Source organism: Cyanistes caeruleus, chromosome 26 (assembly GCF_971803275.1).
Source record: "Cyanistes caeruleus chromosome 26, bCyaCae1.hap1.1, whole genome shotgun sequence".
NCBI classification, from domain to species: Eukaryota; Metazoa; Chordata; class Aves; order Passeriformes; family Paridae; genus Cyanistes; species Cyanistes caeruleus.
This window is the reverse complement of record NC_141726.1, coordinates 1,216,033-1,235,826: the sequence shown is the minus strand read 5'-3', so window position 1 is coordinate 1,235,826 and position 19,794 is coordinate 1,216,033. Positions and strand designations below refer to the sequence as shown.

General features: G+C 54.2%; 1 long non-coding RNA gene across 1 annotated transcript; it reads right to left on the bottom strand.

Moving 5' to 3' along the window:
• Positions 1 to 9,309: 9,309 nt before the first annotated feature.
• Positions 9,310 to 15,388, bottom strand: LOC147649250 (uncharacterized). The gene is made up of 2 exons (XR_015279371.1): positions 13,069 to 15,388; positions 9,310 to 12,529 (listed from the first exon to the last, which is right to left on the bottom strand). It is a non-coding gene; the product is annotated as an uncharacterized LOC147649250 (long non-coding RNA).
• Between the last annotated feature and the right edge of the window lie 4,406 nt (positions 15,389 to 19,794).

Sequence of the window (19,794 nt, the reverse complement as noted above, 5' to 3'; positions counted from 1 at the left end):
GAGCTTCAAATAACTCATTTGTGTGCTGTCCTGTGTTGAGGCTCCATCTCTCCAAATCCCTGGGCTATGAACCCACATTGGCTCTTTGGGTGGGATGGGGAGGGCTCCCCTCCCCCTCTGCCGAGCAGGCTGTGCTCAGGATGGCCATGGCAGGACCCCCGAAAAGCCAATTTTTGGGAGCTCTGTGTGCCATCAGAGCTTATTGTCCATCCTGTGAGCTGGACTCACCCTGGTAAGAGGAAAAACTTTGTCACCGTGGGCTGAGTGGTGGCTCCAGCTGTGTCCCTGTGTGACTCCCTGAGACGAGGTGAGCAGAATCGCTGATGCCTCAGCCTGCTCCAAGGATTCCACCTCAGCCTACCCTGGAAAATCAGCATCTTCAGGAGCTGAGCCTCCCTCCCAAGGCTGATTTCAAAGTATTCATCTCTCTGAAATGCTTAATTATAATTACCTCAAATTTCAAAACAAGAGGTCATCTAAACTGGAAAATAGATTGTTTTTCTTTTCTCCTTTGAGAATGTCAAAACACTTCATTTTGACAAATTCAGAACCCGTTCCAAATTTTTTTCTGACTCGATAAATTAATCTAAACCGACCTCCTCTTAAAAGAAGTGTCAGTTTGGAAAAAATCAGCATTTTTCAGTGGAAAAAACCCACAATTCATCCAAAAATTACTTTGGCTTCTTGTCTCTGTGTGTCTCCTGTGCTGCGTTCCCAGTAACTGTGATCCTGCTGGATTAATTACACTGGGCAAGGAGACAAAATCAGGAACAGCACCTGAGCGGGAAACTTTTCTTTTTCAGATTCAGAGATAAGTTTAGAACTTTTTTTGTTTACTTCTACAAGTCTGAGGCTGAGCAGACTTCAAGGCGGGGTGGCCCAGGGGGGGCTTCTCTGCTGCAACCTGTGACCCTTGAAATTCCCAGCTTCCCACCCAGCCTGTGCTCTCTGTTCATTCCCATTTCCCCTAAAAACAGGCGGCAGCTACCCTGCCTTAAATATGGATTTATTGCTGGTGCAGTCCAGGAGGTGCCTAAAAAACATCCCTCACCTCCTACAGGGATTCTGTGGGGACCAGACCTTGCTCCAAGACACACAAACGAGTCTGGAATAACTTCACCAACTTGATTCCCAGTGGGGATGTGATGGGGGTGTAAAAGCGGTTTATAGGAAAACTCTGGATTCAGAGAATCGTGGAATCACAGAATGGGCTGGGATGGAAGGGATCTGAAATCCCATCCCATGGATCCCATCCCATCCCATCCCATCCCATGGATCCCATCCCATCCCATGGATCCCATCCCATCCCATCCCATCCCATCCCATCCCATCCCATCCCATCCCATCCCACCTCTGCAAGGGGCTCTGAGCTTTCCCTGGAGCTTCTCCCGTCCAGCTGAGCACCCCCAGCTCTCCCAGCCCGGCTCCAGGGGGGCTCCAGCTTTGGGATCAAAAGCTCCCCAGAGCTGCACTGAGGGAAGATTCCAGGAGAATTCCAGCTGGATCCAGGCAGAACCAGTCAGGGGAGCCCCCAGTCTGAGCTGGGTGCAGTGATGCCGGCCATGCTCATGCCCAGTTTATTTTCACCGGTGATGGGGCTGCAGAGGTTTGTGGCACCTGGACAGAGCTTCCATGGGAGCACTGGAATATGAGAATTATTCCTTCCCTGAGCAATCCAGCCCAGAGTGGGATGGCAGTGATTTACTGGAGAATACTGCTCTGGCTCTCCCTGGGGTCAGACACAAGCCCTGTCATTTCTGGGAGTGCTCTGGGTGTGAGAAGAGCAGCAGGGCTGGGGTGGCAAAGGCTGAGCAGCATGGGAGAGTGGGTTGGATCCTGCTCCCATCCCAGGAAAGCTCCACCTTGGCCAGGAGTACCAGCTTGGCAGGAATGTCAGCTTAGCCAGGAGTGCCACCTTGGCCAGGTGTGCCACCTTGGCCAGCAGTGCCACCTTGGCCAGGAGTGCCAGCTTGACCAGGAGTGCCAACTTGGCCAGGAGTGCCAGCTTGGCCAGCAGTGCCAGCTTGGCCAGGAGTGCTAGCTTGGCCAGGAGTGCCAGCTTGGCCAGGAGTGCCAGCTTGGCCAGCAGTGCCACCTTGGCCAGGAGTGCTAGCTTGGCCAGGAGTGCTAGCTTGGCCAGGAGTGCCAGCTTGGCCAGGAGTGCCACCTTGGCCAGGAGTGAGTGCCACCTTGGCTTCCCTGGACACCAGAAGGGCCCAGCTCTTTGCTGGGATTCCAGACCAGTTTCCCCAATGTGACCCTGGGCCAGCAGCGGGAGTCTGGACCAAAGGGGACGTGTCTGCCTCAGACCCCTGTCCCCCCAGAGTCCCACCTGCCTCCACTTTAAACCAACCCCCTGGTGCCACGGATCCCGAATTCCCCCAGGACTCCCACCTTTGCTGGGCTGCTCCAATCAGCTCCCGAAACACGAATCCTGACAGCCACCGCAGGCACCTCTCAATGAAGTTGCCATAGTTACTGGTGCCTCACAGCAGCCACGGAGCTCATTAAAATGATTTGAATGGCTACCCCATCATCAAGGCACTGGGGGGGAGCTCTGCCGGGGCGGGGAGCCCCGGGCCGGGCTGGGCTCCAGCAGGATGGTGGAGATGGAGACAGCTCCATCCAGAGCCTTCAGAGCTCCATCCAGAGCCTGCCCAGCTCCATCCAGAGTCTGTCCAACTGCAGAGCCTTTAGAGCTCCATCCAGAGCTTTCCCAGCTCCATCCAGAGCCTTCAGAGCTCCATCCAGAGCCTGCCCAGCTCCAGGGCCTTCAGAGTTCCATCCAGAGCCTGCCCAGCTCCATCCAGAGCCTGTCCAACTGCAAAGCCTTCAGAGCTCCATCCAGAGCTTTCCCAGCTCCATCCAGAGCCTTCAGAGCTCCATCCAGAGACTGTCCAACTCCAGAGCCTGCCCAGCTCCATCCAGAGCTTTCCTATTTCCATCCAGAGCCTGTCCAGCTCCAAAACATTCCCATCTCAGGACCTGTCCAGCTCCAAAACATTCCCATCTCAGGACCTGCCCAGCTCCAAAACATTCCCAGCTCAGAACCTGCCCAGCTCCAAAACATTCCCAGCTCAGAACCAGCCCATCTCAGAACCTGCCCAGCTCCAGGACCTGTCCATCTGCAGGCACAAGCTCAGGGCAGAGCTGTGAGGACAGAGCTGGCACAGCCCAGAGCAGCGGCCCCTCCTGGACCCCTCCTGGGGGAAAGTGGGCATCGGGCTCCTCTGGCAGGGTGTCCTTGCAGCATCTCCCCAGTGGCTGAGGCTGCAATCACATCCTGCCCCTGGGCTGTGTCCTCACATCTCCTGCCAGGACGGTTTCCACCTCCCCACGCTCTCCAGCAGCTGATGCTGGGATAGCAGAGTAGTTTGAAACAGGAGCTGGAGCCTTCCTCCACTTTCAACCCATATTTTACAAATTGCTATGTTAAAAAAAAATAAAAAAAAAAACAACCCTACTTTGGGTTCACCCAAAACATTCATCCAAAATAAGGTTTCATCCTCTTTTTTTTTTTTTTCTACTAAGACAAGGCTGTGAAGAACAAGTAATTTGGGGTTTAGCTGAAACCCAAGCAGTTTTAAGAAAAGAAAAAAAAAAAGTGTTAAAATTATCATGGAATACTACAGGAAGAAAAGAAAAAAGACTGAAAATATCCTGCTAAAAAGTCAGAGTTTTTTTTGGGTGCTTTTTCTCCGGGAAGGAGGCCACTGTGACATCCTTGGGCTGGTGCTGCTGTGCAGGGTGTGAGGGCACTGCTGGCTGTGTGAGGGTTGGGAGAGCTGCGGGAGGGGAGACAGGATGCTCCCAGAGCAGGACGAAGCTCCGTGCTCCCAGGGGAGGGATGGTTCCTGGGAGACAAAGGATTCCCAGTTCCCTCCACTGATCACCTGTGCAGGGAGCCCCTTCCCAGAACAGGGACCCCTCCCCAGCTGTGCCCGGCTCAGCAATCCCTGCACCCAGAGCCAGCCCGGGGCTGGAATTTCTTTATTTCCTTTTCCCCTTCCATTCCATTCCATTCCATTCCATTCCATTCCATTCCATTCCATTCCATTCCATTCCATCCCATCCCATCCCATCCCATGGATCCCATCCCATCACATCCAGTGGATCCCATCCCATCCCATCCCATCCCATCCCATCCCATCCCATCCCATCCCATCCCATCCCATCCCATCCCATGGATCCCAACCCATGGATCCCATCCCATCCCATCCCATCCCATCCCATCCCATCCCATCCCATCCCATCCCATCCCAACCCATGGATCCCATCCCATCCCATGGATCCCAACCCATGGATCCCATCCCATCCCATGGATCCCATCCCGGGCAGCCCTGCAGGGCTCAGGGCATGCACAGGCAGGGCCAGAGGGGCAGAGCTGTCGAGCAGAGCCCTGAGCCCCTCCCCAGCTCCAGGTGGGTGCCCAGTGACATTTGGGACACCCTGGCATCCCAACTGGGACCTTCCCACCCTGGAGGCACCGAGCCGGCCACTCCATACCACGGAGATCGTCCCCAGAGCCCCGCTGGCATCTCCTGGGCTCCGTGGGCTTTTCTCAGCAGCTCCACAGCTCTGCTCTGGTGTTTCCCCACAGTGCAGGGACCACCGGGGGCAGCTCCCTGCAGCCCCCGAGCCCCCTCCCCACGGGACGCCCAGCCCGCGCCCCTCGCTGTGCAGAGCTCTCAGGGTACACGGATAATCTTTTACTCTTCAGCACAAATAATTTATTACATTAAAATAACGTTTTTAAAAAATGAGTACTTTGGGAATAATTCAGGCTCGCCTGCGGAGGCATTTTTCAAAGTGCCATAATAGGCACTTAGAAATGGGTGGTTATTTTTATTCTCCGAGCCTGTCAAGAAGCTGATGGATCGAATTGGCTGATGACAAGGCAGCTGAGTGCTCATAGACGGAGCCCACAGCGGGAACACGGAGCCTGTTACAAATGAGCAGCCAGCCCAGGTCGGAGCCTCCCAAAGCTCTGCAGCTTTTCAGTGATGTCCCAAAGGGCACGGAGAGCACCCTCTGTGTCCCCTGTGTCCCCTCTGTCCCCTGTGTCCCCTGTGTCCCCTGTGTCCTCTCGCCCCTGCCCACCCTGTGTGGCTGAATCGCCGTTCCCGCGTGCACACCCCTCCTCCGAGGGGATGGCTGTCCCAGGGGTGGCCTGTGACACGTCCTTGCAGCCAGGACAGGAGGTGGGAGAGGGGAAGGGCAGGGTGAGGCTCTCCAGCTGTGAGAACCAGCAGCACCTGTGTCCAGCTGTATTCGGAAGGGCAGAGCACCACACTGACTCTTCTGGGCTGCAAAGAGAGCAAGTTTTATCATTCCAGATCTTTTATAGACAGGTCTGAGAAGGTCTGAGAGGTAAAACTCTCACTGGTCATGAAACCAGCACATCACCATCATTGGGCAGCCGGGAACAACAGCCCTCCACTGTTTCCTGCAAGAAAACAGCAAGGAGACAAACAACACCTGCAGAGGTTGTTTTCCCTCTCCAAGGACTGCTTGGATTCCTCCTCATGATTTCCCAGGCCACACTTCTCAGGCCAGTCTGAGAATGTTTTGTGACTTGGTTTCACACAGGCCCAAGCTAATGCCTGAGGCCTAAAATCTCTTACCTGGCCTCTGTCAGCTCCCACACACCTGGAGCGGCGTGGGGGCACCAGCCAAGGTGGGGCTGATTATCTCCTGGTGACAGGGCTCTGCTCTTGTCACAGTGTCCTCCCTCCTCATCCCCTTCCCCACAGCCAAAATGAAACCTTCTCGCTCTGTCTCACCCATGGGCGTTGCAGCCACAGCCCTTCTGTCATAGCGGGGCTGACCCAGCAGGGCCTGGAGTCTGGGAGATCAGCTTGGAGCAAGGCTGCTGTGGCTGAGAGCTTCTCAGAGTGTCCAGGAGCCTCCCAGAGTGCCCAGGAGCTTCCCAGAGTGACCAGGAGCCTCCCAGAGTGACCAGGAGCCTCTCAGAGTGACCAGAAACTTTCCAGAGTGTCCAGGAGCCTCCCAGAGTGACCAGGAGCCTCTCAATGTGTCCAGAAACTTTCCAGAGTGTCCAGGAGCCTCCCAGAGTGTCCAGGAGCCTCCCAGAGTGACCAGGAGCCTCCCAATGTGTCCAGGAGCATCACAATGTGTCCAGGAGCCTCACAATGTGTCCAGGAGCTTCCCAGAGTACCCAGGAGCCTCCCAGAGTGACCAGGATCATCACAGAGTGACCAGGACCATCACAATGTGTCCAGGAGCTTTCCAGACTCACACTCCAGCCCCTGACTTGGAGAGGAATCCCTGCTGCACACATGGAGCTGGTCTGTGCAGTTTAGGCTCTTCTCTGATGCTCCAGCCCCTCAAAGCCTGGCTGGCTGTGGAAGAAATGAAAAGGAACATGGCTTTGAATTTCAGAGCCCAGAAGCTGCAGCATCTCCCTCTCTCACAGCCTCCTGCCTGCAGGTTCAAAGCTCTCCTGAGGCTCACGTTTCCCTGTTCTGGGAGGCAGGGGAGCTTTACAGGCTCATCTCCACCCCACCGTGGCCCAGAGCTGGCAGGATACGTGCCCAGGGTGGTATCAAGAGCCAGAGGCAGAGCTGACAACTCAGTAACTCTCTGTTCTTCTTCCTCCCACTCCATCCTTTAAACATCCCAGTTTCCTCAGGAGTTGGGTTAAGGTGAGGAAGAAACCACACCTGGGATTTTTCTGACAGCCTTGCTTCCTTCGGGAGAGCGTTTCAGGCTCTGAGAATCCCATTCCCCTGCAGTGCAGCCTGGATGTCACCCTTGCCTGGCTGCAGGGTCACAGGGAGCACCTCACACCTGACCCCGAGCCTTCATCTCATCCCCATCTCCCTGATCCCGGGGCATGCCCAATTAGAGACAACGAGCACTTCTGACCCTCTTTGGTTTGAAAAGCCTCATTATGTTGGATTTTTGCTGTTTCAATCCCCTCTCCCTCCTGGGCTGAGCTGTGGGGGCTGGCAGGGTCAGTGTGGGACGTGCTCTGCAGCTCAGAGGGGACAGGCAGAGCTGCTGCCCTGTGCCAGAGCAGTCCCTTCCCTGCACCAGGGGCTGCTGAGGGATGTGCCCACCAAAACATTCCTGCTTCGTGCGAGTGTCCCGCGGGGGAGGCACCTCTGCAACAATCCAGGACATTCTGTGTCCACCCCATGTCCCCAGAGGGGACAGGACAAGGACAATGGCTTCAAACTGCCAGAGGACAGGGTTAGGTTTTACATGAGGAAGAAATTTCTATGAGGAAGAAATTCTTCCCTCTGAGGGTGAGGATGCCCTGGCACAGGTGCCCAGAGCAGCTGTGGCTGCCCCTGGATCCCTGGCAGTGCCCAAGGCCAGCTCAGACAGGGCTTGGAGCAGCCTGGGACAGTGGGAAGTGTTCCTGCCGTGGCTGGGGTGCCACTGGGTGGGATTTATGTCCCTTCCAACCCAAACCAGTTTATGATTCTGTGACGAGACCACAGCCAGGAAAGCAGCTCTGCTGAGTGCTGAGCACAGCAGCTCTTGCTCAGTGAAAGCCTCAGCTAAAGGCAGGATGCTGGGCAGAGGAGCTGGCTGCAGTTTCCTCCAGAATCCTGTTGTGGTTGCTCGGATGAACAGTCTGGATCAATGCTGGTGTGGCCTCCCCTGGCAGGCCCAGGAGAGCAGCACATTTGGACAAAGAGCAGTAAAACATCCCTGGAGCAGAGCGGGCTCTGCAGACTCAGAGGAGCCATGGGCAGAGCCCAGGTGCGTCCTCATCACCACCTGCCCGTGCTGGGGACACAGCCAGGCCAGGCTCAGGCTGGATTTAGGGCAAGGTTCTTCCCCCAGAGGTGCTGGCACTGCCCAGGCTCCCCAGGGAATGGGCACGGCCCCGAGGCTGCCAGAGCTGCAGGAGCCTTTGGACAGCGCTCCAGGGGTGCCCAGGCTGGGGGTGCTGGGGGGTCTGGGCAGGGCTGGGGTTGGATCTATGATCCTGTGGGTCCTTCCAGCTCAGGATATTCCGTGATTCCATGATCCCTGAACCCTGGCTCCAGCAGCCCCCTGTGTGAGGTGTTCCCTGTGCTTGCTCAGGGAGCTGTCCCTGCTCCCTTGCAGATGGAGCCTGTTGTCATCCCTGTGATTTAGCGAGGCTCAGAAGCGCAGGCTGAGGCTGCAGCGAGTGGATTAACACGCGATGCCTCCAGGCATTCCCAGGAACAGATGCAGACACGTGGGCTCAGACCCCCGTTTTTCCAGCCAGCAAGTGGAGAGGGAACAGTTCATGGGCTCTGGTTCAAACAGGATCTGAAAGATCCTCCCAGCAGAGTTTTCCAGAAATAAATGAAATGTCTCAGGACTGGAAGCAAGGGAAGAATTAACACATGGAGAGCTGCAGCTGGGCACCCTGTGATGCCCAAAGGATGTGTCTCTGTCCCTGTCACCTCTTCCCCAAGCCCTGCTGGGTCAGGGCAGTGAAGTCTCACCCCCTTTGCCACACAGTTTGGCAATAAGGGAAGGGGAATTGCTTTCTCCAGGCACCTTGAGAAGGACATTCCCAGCAAAGGCTTCACAGGATTCCAAGAAGGAGCTGCCATAAGTAGGGCTTTGCTCTCGACCTGACCCACGTTGTTGTCTCTCTATGCTCCAGTCTGGAACTGTTCAGGTGTTCAGTTCTCAGGTCTTTTTCCTGTCCATGCCATTGCCAGGATGTTTTCTGGACCTCCAGAAGCCCCTTCAGAGGATAATCTGTCTCATGGGGTGGTTGGGAGCAGGGACAGAAGCAGAACCAGTCCAAACCACCACGTTCCTGCCTTTATATTGAGGGTTTGAGGCTGGGTCAGGCTGGGACTGTGGACACTCAGCCCATTTCAGTAATTTGTTTGTGAAATCTTATTTTGGGGTGTTTGATGACGAGGGTCTGTCACACAGCAGGTTCCCAGGCTGTGTCATCCCAAGAATAGGAGCCCTCCTGGAGCCAAGAGTGTCCCCAGGATGTCCTTGTGCCCAGACAGGGCCCAGTGGAGCTGGACATCCCTGCCTGCCCCAGAGTCCTGTCCCCTGAGCCGGGACAGCTGCCTTGTCCTGTCCCCAGTGTCCCTGCTGGCACAGCTGAGGGGTGTCCCAAAGCCCACCCCCCTGCTGCCTCACTCCTGGGGGGGCTCTCACACTCCTCACACCCACCTCTGTCCCACACAGAGCAAAACACTCCCCCAGAGGGTGTCCAGATGGGAAACCTGCCCTGGGTGTCTCCTGCTGTGGGGAAGATGCTTAAGGTTCCTCCTCCGAGAACAAACCAGCGAGAAAAGAGGAAACAGATCCCAAATCTCACAGTTTCCGCTCTTTTGAAGGAGAGGTGCAAACCCACAAACACCCAGGGACTGACCAAAAGGAGCTCCTCATCGCCAGCCTTTCTGCTCCAGGTGGGAGGACTCAATCCACCTTAATCCCTCTGTGTTTTCCTACAGCCTCCATTTTTTAATCACTGGTCTGGATGTTAAAATGGCCTTGGGGGGTTTGGGGGAGCCTTGCTCCCATCACAGAGGTGTCTGGAGCCCCCCCAGCCTATCCAAGACATTTCTCCCTGCCTAAGCCAGGTGTGTCTGTGTGAGGTGAGTCCATCCTAGACATCACCCAGGATTAGGGGTTATTTTGGGGGTGTTTTGGGATCCTCACTCATCAAATCTTTCCTCTTGTCATGAGCCTGAGGGATGGGAGAGGGGGGCTCTGGGTGCTTTAGGAATAAACAGAGCTCAGTGAGTTGCTGAAGGTTAACTCACAGCACCTTCAGGGGCTTTGGAGGAGCATTTTTCCTCCTGGAAACACAAAACCAAGTTGGAAAAGGGATGTGCCAGCCCAGCTCCAGCCTGGAGGGTGTCCGGTGTAGCTTGGGGGAGCCTGAGTGGCCACTGGCCCAAAGGTGACCCCTCACATCCCTTGGGGGCAGGGAGGGAAAGATTCTCTGTGCTTCCAAACATGCACCAAACCCTGCCTGGGGACTCAGGGTATGGCAGCAGCTGTCCCTCGAGCTCTCTGTGTCCCCACGGAGCTGACCTTGCCGGGACCTTGGCTCCAGCTTGGGCAAAGGTCGGGGATGGGACAGGGGGATTGATTTTCGGCTCATCTCCATCCTCGGACACCAAAGTGCCCCTTTGAGGCTCAGCCAAGCTCACAGCTCGCCCTCCTTTCATCCCGAGAGCCGGGAATTGCCGCAGGAGGTTCCTCGGCTTTCCGCACGTGTTTGATTCCTGCCCAAGCAGAGACCCGGCCTCGCTCCCGGGCAGTCCAGGGCATGGCCAGGACACCCTCTGACCTTCTGGGAACCTTCTGGGAACCTTCTGGGAACCTTCTGAGAACCTTCTGGAAACCTTCTGGGAACCTTCTGGAAACCTTCTGGGAACCTTCTGGAAACCTTCTGGGAACCCTCTGGGAACCTTCTGGGAACCTTCTGGGAACCTTCTGAGAACCTTCTGGGAACCCTCTGGGAACCCTCTGGGAACCTTCTGGGAACCCTCTGGGAACCCTCTGGGAACCTTCTGGGAACCTTCTGAGAACCTTCTGGGAACCTTCTGGAAACCTTCTGGGAACCTTCTGGGAACCTTCCGAGAACCTTCTGGAAACCTTCTGGGAACCCTCTGGGAACCTTCTCGGAACCCTCTGGGAACCTTCTGGGAACCTTCCGAGAACCTTCTGGGAACCCTCTGGGAACCTTCTGGGAACCTTCTGAGAACCTTCTGGAAACCTTCTGGGAACCTTCTGGGAACCCTCTGGGAACCTTCCGAGAACCTTCTGAGAACCTTCTGGGAACCCTCTGGGAACCCTCTGGGAACCTTCTGGGAACCTTCTGAGAACCTTCTGGGAACCCTCTGGGAACCTTCTGGGAACCTTCTGAGAACCTTCTGGGAACCCTCTGGGAACCTTCTGGGAACAGCGATTTGTGCTCTTCATTTCACTGAGCTCCGGCTCAGCGGGAGCCGCGGGAGGTGTGAGCAGGACGGGGCTCGGCTGTGCCCGTCCCCCTCCTTTTGTCCCCTGCATCCCTCTCCATCCTCCGGAGCCCGCAGCGACAGCGGCTTCGTGCTTCCCTCTAGCGGTGCCGGCTCCCGAGCCGTGTGCCGAGGAGGGCAGGGATGCAATCAGGGGGACTCTGGTGGCTCCTGCAGCTGTGTCCCCTGGTGCTGAGCCCCAGGCACAGAAAATGTCCCTTTATCTGTGCCGACAGGCTCAGACACTCGAGAGAACGCGGGGTTTAACTCAACACCACGGAGAAGGCTCCTGAAAGTGAGTGGAGAAGCTGGGGATGTGACTGTGTGAGTTAGAATTATGTTCTGGGTGAAAAATGCAGAGTTTAGTATTGAGATATAGCGGTGAATGAGGGACGAGAGGGAGGCTCTTGGGCATTGGCTTGTCTCTGCCCTTCTTCCTTCTTCTTCGTGGATTTGGGGATTGGACAGAATAGTCCACAGTGTGGAACACAAGTGGTTATTGTGTTAAAAGTAAGAATAAATGAGTTGGCATTGGATAATTGGATAGTTTCTGCTAAAAAGGCCGTGTGGCCTGGGTCGCTGCTTGTAGCTTGCTGGGTTAGTGTGGGGAGGTAGTTACTGTCTGTAAAAATGTAATAAAGATAAGGGAAAATAAACATCCTAAATCCGAGTGCAAAAACCATCTCTGCTCGTCAATCCCGATCCTGGGGAAAAGAACTGAATACTTTTACATCTGGTGCCCCAGAGACTTTTACACCCTGAAAGCAATGAGAAACCCATTGATTCCCCCTCTCACGGTGGAATGGAGGTGATGCTGATTTATTCTCCTCGCTGAGCAGGGCCCGCGAGGGGAGGTGAGGAGAGCCCCAGAGCTCCTGCTGGGGTGCCTGGGAGAGAATGGACATGAGCAAGGATCGATGCTGGCCCTCACCTTGCTCTGGGAGGGCTCCTGGCAGTGGTTTTTTGGCCAGGAAGGACAGGCACAGCAGGAAAGGAACTCAGGCTGCACAGGGGACATTCCTGGAAAGCGCTTCTGGCAGGATGGATTTGCACTGAGTAAAATGTGGAGTTTCCATCACTGGGAGTCTCAGAAATTAAGGCAATACCTCCCTGGGGTATCAGAGGCATCCCTGCTGCTTCTATCAGAGCTTCTGCCTTCCCCCGGAGTGCCCCAGGAGCAGGAGCACCCTCCAGCCAGGACGGGCACTGCTGCTGGCAGGGAACAGCTCAGGGCCCTTCCTTTGCTCCCTGAGAGAGCCAAGAGCAACAAATGGAGAAAGTGGAAGGCTGGAGACGGGCTGTGGGCAGAAACGCTGAGAAGAAAATCCACGGAGTAAATCCTCGCCTCCAGCCTGGAGAAAATGAGAGCTCAATGAGCATCATTGGGCTGGGCTTTGTGGAGCTTCAATGGCCAAAGAGTGGCTTTGGGGAGCTGGAGCCTCTGCAGCAGCAGGGAAAGGGATTTATTTTGCAGCCCAGCTTTGCTCTCCCTCCCAGCACTGACGGAAGTTTGGGTCGAGTTTGCTGTTTCCCACTCCGGAGCCTGTTCCCATCTCCGTGATGTAATCCCGTGTAATCTGAAAGAATAAAATAAATTTCTTTTTAATCCAGGCTAAAATATGCAATAGTGGGATAACGCCGATTTCTGCTGAATTCACTGAATTTTGGATCTAAATGGGGGATGAAAAGACAAAGCTTTGGAGGAGAGGACACATCTCCCCGAGGGCTCCTCTGTGCTGCACACCCACGGGCTGGATGAGCCCCGTGCTGCAGACCCAGGGGGCAGGAAGGCTCCTCGTTCACAGGAGGATTTTCCCAGCCCATCTCCCTGTGTAGTTGTGAGAACTCCAGCCCCAAACCCCTCTGCTTTCCCACCACAGACCCCTGGAGCGGCCCCTCTGCAGGTGCCAGCCCTCCCCACCACACCTGCAGAGCGTCCCTGGCAGCGACACCTCAACCCCCCGGGAGGAAAGGGTTAAACGATGCAATTTGCCTTTCCCCACAGCAGATTCTGCTCTGCTCTGCCTGCAGCCCTGTTTATCAGCAGTTGCAGGCTCTAAAATCCGCACTTTACAAGTGCAGCATAACCTGCCAGTTATAATTGGTTGAATTATACCTCATCCCCGATGCAACTCTTGATGAGCCGCCGCCTCAGCCAGAGAACTGATAGCAGACAAGTTTATGGCTCTCCTGGAAAACACAATTATAAATTGCAGCCCCACCACAAGCCCTGGGAAAGGTTAACCCTTTCCCAGCAGGAAGGGAAAAGAGGAGAGGAATCACCACTGGAGAGATCTGGGAGGGAATATTGGGTAGGAAAAGATGGATTTTGTGGCTTTGTTCCTCTTTACTTCGGGGCTCCCCAAGAAATGGGATCCAGTTTTGGCAGGGAGCTGCAGGTCAAGGAAAAGCACCAGGGGATCCACTGGATTTGCCCATCCTGTGCTCCACAGCCCTGCACAGGTCAGGTTATGCCACCATCCCAGACCTGCTGAAGGTGCCCTGGGCCCAAATCCTTCACTGGGATGTGTGACCTTATTTGTTTCCCTCTTCAGCTCTGCTGGAATTGGGAAATCAATGCCAGCAGGACTGGAGAGCCAGTGCAGTCAGGAGCAGAGTGACCCAGGGGGTTCAGCACCCGAGACCCTGCACTTTGGGGCATGGTGACAAGGAGCAGATGTGATGGTTCTGCACAGCAGAGCAGCCCAGCACAGAGAAATCACTTCCATGAAAGAAATCACAACTAAAAAAGGTCCCAGAGCCTTTCACTCCAACAGGGCTTGTCTGTGCTGCAGCTGCACCAACTTCTGCAGCCCCTAAGGCATCCTGAGGCACTGCAAGGGGTTAAATCCTGCTCCAAGGGCGAGTCCAGCCTATCACTGATCCTGATCCATCAAAAGGCTGCCTGGGGTTTGTGCTGCTTGTCGGGAGCAGTGCAGGGAACAGAGGGCAAACCCCACAGAGCTGCAGGCAGGCATTGAGCCAGGGGCTGTTCCAAACTGTCCTCAAAGGCAGAAACACCTTCCAAAAACACAGAAGGAATAAAAATGTCTTGGCTGGACTTTAGCCATTGGAAATAGGCCTAGAAGCAGCTGCCTCTCCAGGAAGAACAGTTTTGATGCAGAACATGAAGAACATGTGCTCCAGGAAGAACATTTCTGATGCAGAAGATTATCCAGAGAAGCTGTGGCTGCCCATCCCTGGAAGTGTCCAAGGCCAGGGTGGACAGGGCTTGGAGCATCCTGGGATAGTGGAACCCACAGCAGAGGAGTTGGATTTACATAATCTTTAAGGTCTCTTCTGACCCCAACCACTCTGATTCTAGAAGACCACGAGAAAATCTGCACCAGGTCTAGTTAATTAAGTTAATTAAGTGAAACCCTTTTAATAAAGCACTTCAGTAATCAATGTGCCTTGTGCTGGAGAATGTGCCGGGCCCATCTCACCCACAAACATTTCCTGTGACACCATTTAGAGTTTACTCTGCAAATATTCCATGATTAAGTCTGGGCTGGAGCTGCCCTTACACCCTGGAAAATCTTGCATCCTCCTCCCACTGAACACCAAACTGGGCTCACTGGCTGGCACTTGCACCCAAGCAGGTTGAGAGAAAGCTCTGGAAAGCTTTTACTGGTCCTGCCCCTGCTGTTTCACCTTGGAGCTTTTATCAGGAATGACTGTATTTCATTTTAATTGAAATTTTAATTTTCTTATTTAATATTAATTTTAATTTTTAATTTTCATCCCAGGGAGAAAAAAACTTCAGGAATTTTCCTGAGCTCTCTAACCCCAAGCATGGTCCCACCAGGCTGGGATGGGAGCGTTCCACAGGTCTAGAGCTGACCTCTCTGGGCCTTTTCCTTGCACCTTCTTCCCTCTCCACTCAGCTCCTGCTGACTCAGGGCACAGAACCAGCTGGGAGCAAATCAACCCATCCCCTCTCTCCAAATCCTCTGGAATCTGGGCCCAGGAATATTTACAGCCTCTCTGTCTGTCCCTGACCTTCAGCTTGTATTTGTGTACGTAAATTTTGTTCTATTCTGGGGCTACAAGTTTCATATCAGGGCAGTTCAATCTTTATGAGGATAAAGTGTTTGCAGTGCTCTTAAGCAGCTTAACGTAAGCATGTGTGTGAAAGATTAACAGCTTTGTGAGTCCGAGCAGTTAAGTGACAACATAAAGAGAAAGGAAAGGAGAAAACATCATCAATCTTAAGCAGCACCAAGAATATTTGAGATGAGTTATTGAGGGGAACAATGCCAAGCTCAGCGGAGCATTGATGACCAGAACAGGAAAGGCAGAGCAACTTGAAAGGCTCGTCTACAGCTCCCAAACTTGGAAGACAAAGGAAATGTTAATTATCCCCTGGTATTTATGTCCATCACTTGGTGGTGTGCTCAGAGCAGCCATTGGAGCGGAGGAAGGAAGAGGCAGACTCTGAGTGCAGCTCAGTCTGTGCTTCTTCAGAGCGCTGCCAGCTCAGAGAACAGACTCATCCCTCCCTCCCCATCGGAATCAGCTGCGTGGGACACTCCCCCTCCTGCTGCTGGGGATGAGGAAAAGCTCCCAGGTGGTTTCACAGCTCTGGTGGACACAGGTACCACCTCACCGTGCTCTCCCCAAAGCATGAGGTGGCAGAAGAGCTTCCAGAAATGCTGGAAGACCAACCAAACACCAGAGGGTTTGGGGTTTTTTTGGGTGTCACTCACTGCACCTGAACTCCAAAAACCTGTGTTATCACCTGCAGAGCACAGGGTCGTGCAAGGACAAAGATTTTTATGACCTGTGTCAAACCATCTGATGTCTGTGTACTTGACTCCACTGATAAGGGATAACTCTGCCTGTTTGCCAAGGCAGGTCCTTGGTTTATTAAGGAATGGTTGGAAATGTTCTGAGATCCTCTGATGAGGCATCCCTGGAAGAGCAAATGTGATGATGCCCACGGGAATTGGCTGTTTGGCTCTGGATTTTCACACAAAGAGATCCCCCCAACAGGAGGAACAGGGAATGGCACTGGAGGAACAGGGAATGGCACTGGAGGAACTGGGAATGGCACTGGAGGAACAGGGAACGGCACTGGAGGAACTGGGAACGGCACTGGAGGAACTGGGAATGGCACTGGAGGAACTGGGAATGGCACTGGAGGAACTGGGAATGGCACTGGAGGTCAGTGAGCAAATGCTGGAGCTGTTCCTGCTAAAATCAGACATTGTGGTTCTGCCAGTAGGAGGAGAAGACACCTCGAGGCTGCACTGGAGAGCTCCTGGACCGGCCCCTGGAATGAGATTCCCCATGAGATTATCCCCTGATTCCCCATGGATTACAAAATGAACTGAACAATTGACATTCCCATTTTCTCAGGGAATTTTTTCAGTTTTTAGAGCCTGGTAGGAGGCCTGCCGCTCCTGGACCTTGTGCTGGTGCCTGGATTTTAAACCAAGCATCTGATCCTCTCCAAATGTGCTGTGCATGAGTCATTCCTGCCTTTCTGGGATCATCTATCCAGGTTATCTCCAGGTTAGCGATACATCTGCTGCCTGGAAAGTTGGGCTTCAGTGAAAACATCCTGTGAAAGACAGCATCCAGCTCATCTCCAGGTGGACAAGCCCATTTCTTGGCCTTTCCTGCAGGGCCAAACCCAGTGCCTGAGCCAGCTGAACACAGTCCTGGGGCTGGATTCTCCTGGGTAGCAGCACGAGGTGAGGAGCATCCATTAACGGAGGGTGATGATGGTATCTCCTCGCTGCTGATGTGGGGAAGGGGGCTCTGGAAGGGGTTGGGACACTGGGGGCAAACTCCATCCCCTCTGCTGATGCCAAGGTCTGGCTCCTTCCTTTTCCCCCAAAACTGCGGCTGCAGGAACCACAGGGATGGTGTGAATGGGTGATTCAGGACACCTTGTCACCTCTCCCAGTCCATGATGTGACAGAGCAAAATGCTCCTGAAGGTGCCACCGGCTTCCTGCGGAGGCCAGGGCAGGGAGGACACGGAAGGGAGAATCCATGGGGAAATGGGCAGAATCCACCAGCAAAGCACAGTGCAGGAGCTGCCAGACAGAGCCTGTGGCTCCAGACACTCCTGTCACCCTCAGAAACACTCATGATAAAGGCAGGCAATAAAAACCACGGATGGAGGAGTAATTATCCAGGGGCGGGAAGGGGATAAAAAGGGAAAGAGCCTTGATGTAACACAAACATCATAAAAGGCCATAAAAGCAAAGCAAAGGGAAGTGAGAAGGAGGCTGAGGGTTGGCAGCAAATGCACATAAACACAAGGAGCCGGGCTGGAACGGGCTGGAAATGAGGAAGGTTCTGGGTGAAATGGAGAAAGATGAAGTTAAGATGAAAATTGTTGTGCTGTATTAGAAAGGGCAGAGCATGACAGAGGCTCTCTAGCTGGGTTGCACGAAGAGCGGGTTTTATTCTTCCTGATCTTTTTTTATAGAGAGGTAAAACTCTCACTGGTCATGAAACCAGCACATCACCATCATTGGGCAGCCGGGAACAACAGCCCTCCACTGTTTCCTGCAAGAAAACAACAAGGAGACAAACAACACCTGAAGAGATTGTTTTCCCTCTCCAAGGACTGCTTGGATTCCTCCTCATGATTTCCCAGGCCACACTTCTCAGGCCAGTCTGAGAAAGTTGTGTGACTTGGTTTCACACAGGCCCAAGCTAATGCCTGAGGCCTAAAAATGTCTTATTTAACCATTGTCAGCTCCCATGGAAAATAAACAAGGGAATGGAGTGATGGAGTGGATAACAGCAGAGAGCTGCACCCCGGGGCCACGGAGCTCCTGGGGACACCCTGGTGAGCTGGGGACAGCAGGGGACAGCAGGGGGACACGGGACGGCCGGAGCTCCCCTGGCCCGTGGATGGGAATGCTCCGGTGACAAAACGGGGAGCAAAGCCCAGGTGGGCAGAGCTCAGAGAGCTCTGACAGTGTCACACACACAGGGAGGGGATGTCCCTGTTGGGAGAGCTCCCACAAGAGCAGACATCCACAGCAGGCTGTGCCCGAGGGGACCGTCCCCTCCGCACCACAGCCTGTTCTGCTGTCCTCAGCGCCCCTCAGTTCCAGGAACAGAAGGCAGATGGAAAAGCAGAGAGCAAGAGGAGCCTCCAGGCGCTGCTGACATCGGCCTGGAGCCCTGGAGATGCTGCTGGGAGTGAGGGGGGAATCATCCTCCAGCTGCTGCCGGCGCCAAAACATTTCTCATTGCTCATGTGCTCCTATTAACACCTCCTCACGCAGCAGAGCTGCGAGCAAGGTCTTCCTGAGCTCTGCTAATTATTAACCACACTCCTGTGAAGTTTAACCAGACGTGCCTGTCAGCTGCTGGCAGGAGGAGAGGAGTGGGAGAGCCTCATAAACAGCCGGGGATGACTCAGGGGAGGCTTGGCAAGGCTGCCAGCACCCAGCCTGCCGCCTTCAGGTGTCGTTGTCTACCTGGAGTTCAGCCTGGAGCTGCTCTGAGCTGGGATCAGGGGCTCTGCTGACACACAGGAGGTGTTTTCAGGCTCCAGACCCTGCTCTTGGCCACGCTGAGATGGTTCATGAGCTGGGGCATGCACAGGCTCTTCTGGGGTGACCTGCCCAGCTCAGAGGCTCTGAGAACGAGCCTTGAAGAATTTTGCTGCTTCTCCAGAGGTTGGGTCAGTTGGAAGGAGCTAAGGGAAGGGCTGTTTGGGCCCAACCAAAACAACAAAAAAAATGTTTTGTACCAACAAAAAAAATCCTCACTCAAGGCCACTTCAGCCCCACTCAGAGCACACAGGCTGCTCCTTTCCCTCCCTGCCTTGGGTGCTTTGTACCTGGAATGCAAATTCTCAGCTCCCTGGATGTTTTACAGCCCTAAATTCGTGGTGATCTAGGGAAGGATTCGTGCACCTATTGCTCGACTCAGCCTATTCAGAGATAAAAAAACCCTGTATACATAAATCAGCCAATTAAAATCTGTGAAAATCTCAAACATTCAACTCTTAGACCGTAACTTCTCCAGCGAGAAATGCTGCAAAAAACATCCTGACAGGTTGTTGTTTATCCTGACCGGCTTTTCTGAAAATAAATGAGTTTTCCTTTGGGCTGGCATTGAGATCTGGAGGAGGTTTTTGCTCCTTGCAGCACGGGGCGTTTTACCCCTCAGCAGCAAAGATCAGCAGCGGGGTTGGGGTCATTCCAAACCCTGGAATCAGAAGGGGCTGGGACATGAACAGAGAAGTGTTGGGAGTGCTGGGGAATGAGGAGCTGGGAGTGAGCTGGCCACATGCACAGGGGGCCTGGAAAAAACCCTGTCCTTGGGCTGATCCACCAGCCTGGGGCTCAGGGAGAGGCCAGAAAGCCTCATGTCCTGTGAGGGGAGAGGTGACACGTGTCAGAAGGGTGACACAGGGGATAGGGAACACTGGGAATGCAGGGAGTGGGAATTCTGGGGACACAGGGGTTAGGGAACACTCTGGGAATGCAGGGAGTGGGAATTCTGGGGACACAGGGACTGGGAACACTGGGAACACAGGGGTTGGGAACACTGGGAATGTAGGGATTGGGAATTCTGGGAATGCAGGGATTGGGAACACTGGGAACACAGGGATTGGGAATTTTGGGGACACAGGGGTTAGGGAACACTATGGGAACACAGGGATTGGGAATTCTGTGGATGCAGGGATTGGAAGCTCTGGGGACACAGGGGTTAGGGAACACTCTGGGAATGCAGGTATTGGAAGCTCTGGGGATGCAGAGACTGGGAACACAGGGATTTGGAACACTGGGAATGCAGGATTGGGAATTCTGGGAATGCAGGGATTGGGAACACTCTGGGAACACAGGTATTGGGAATTCTGG